The sequence below is a fragment of the Mycetomoellerius zeteki genome, unplaced genomic scaffold (assembly GCF_001594055.1).
Source record: "Mycetomoellerius zeteki isolate Tzet28-1 unplaced genomic scaffold, Tzet1.0 scaffold228, whole genome shotgun sequence".
NCBI lineage: Eukaryota > Metazoa > Arthropoda > Insecta > Hymenoptera > Formicidae > Mycetomoellerius > Mycetomoellerius zeteki.
The window spans coordinates 36481-38458 of record NW_017257203.1 but is presented as its reverse complement, the minus strand read 5'-3'; positions in this window follow the sequence as shown (position 1 = coordinate 38458).

The following is a 1978-nucleotide window of genomic DNA, read 5'->3' as shown; positions in this document are numbered from 1 at the left end:
TCGTCGTCGCCGACATTCATGATGTGACATGACAGTCGGTTTGTGCGCGACATTATGAAGATGTCCCCGACGTACAACGAAACGACGATGACGACGACGATGACGACAACGATGACGACGACGGCGTCGAGGCATTTACGAATATTTCTACCCTCGTCCATGCATGTACACGCGTGCATGGACGTGATGCGGAATTGCGCGTGTATGCGTGCACACTGACGTTACACGCATTGTCTGATGGCACCGATATATATCTTCGCTGTCAGCCGATCGTTAAGGGAACAATCAGATTCGGACATATCAGTCAGGCTAGTCCTCTCCTCGTCTTCCTTCCCCTACTTGTCTTCTTCTCTTTCGTTATCTCCTTTGCCGCTTGCATAGGAATGTGCTAAGATGATCGATATTTATCGTCATTCTTTGGTATCAACAGTATCATTCAATGAGCGACATTTCTTGTATTTTACTATGGAAAAACATCTATATAAGACAACGAATTATTGGTAAAAAAAATTGTACGGTCTGTACGAGATGATGAAATCTATTCTTCATCACTAAATGACTAAATCTTTTCAGTTCGCTTTCGTTGAATTAAATATACCTATCGCTTGTTTGTTGCAACGACATAACTCAAAAATTGTAGTTTTAATTGCTTGCTCAAATAGAATGTGAAAACACAAATAAAAAAGGAAAATACTTATAAAATATATACTTTTATTTCTCTACAATCAATTATTACACCAAAATTGCATTTTAAAATTCATATTACAAAATTTTTTTATTCAAACTATTCATTTTCTGGAAAACTTTGTTTTTTTTAATTATGTCGTTATTGTAACAAATAAGCCATGTCTATTTTAAGCATAAGTATACACTGTACACTAGTCCAACCATAAAAACAGACCTTCTTCTCATCCTCTCTCACCTTCTTCTTCCGCCCCACAACTCCCAAAAAAATATATAAAATTTATTATAACCATACATATATATAATTTATTATAACTGTCGCGATATCGATGTGATGCATGCAAAGCGACACAAAGAGAACAGAAGAAATTCGAAAGGTCAACGATTAACTTCCAAGTCACAAATCTCGTAGATCGGTAAAACTTTCAGTTACACCCAATATGTCTCAATGATTCTGGGATTTGAGGATTTCAATGATTTTCCGATACGATATCTGACGCGATTTCTCTGCATACGTACAGAGGATATATACGAGCACTTAAACATTCCCCAGATGATCTCTCGGACAGCTGCTCTCTCTTTTATTACGTGACAATATTGCGAAGACTTTTTGCGGGCAATAATGCGCCTTAAGATCCATGCCAGATGTCACCGGCGTGGATAGCGGGTCATATACGAGACCGAAATCTCAAATATTAGCGCGAAATCGTAGATGGGAGAGCGCACATCTTACGCGGCAATATCGCGTCGCTGATCGCCTGATATCATTTCTTCTTACGCTCGCTCTTTCATCTCGCGGATATTTGGCGACATGTGCGCGAAACGGCTTATAAAACTTCTCGTGAACGTCGCGGCGAGGGATCGTTTCAGACGCGTTTTTTTCTGCGATCGCAGATTTTCCTTCTAAATGCTATAATACATTTAATGCGATATTTATAGGATGTATTCTGATTAGAGATATCTGTGATTTTCAAATTTCAAAAGATATTTAAAGTAACCGAGAACAAATCAATTAAGTAACTTAAACCAAAACTGAACAAAGCTTATTAAGCAAAAAGCACATACTCTCACGTACGGTTATATGATTCGGAAAATTTAATATTTTTTAAATTTTGGAATAAAAAAAAATCTTAAGCAACCTTTAGACTTAGACGCTCAATTATTACACAATTATTTTGTACGATATTAGTGATGCACCTTTTAAACAATTGAAAGAGAATAATTTGAAGGCTTAACATAAACAATCAATAATAATATTGTGCAATATCAAATACTCCAATCCAATATATTAGGT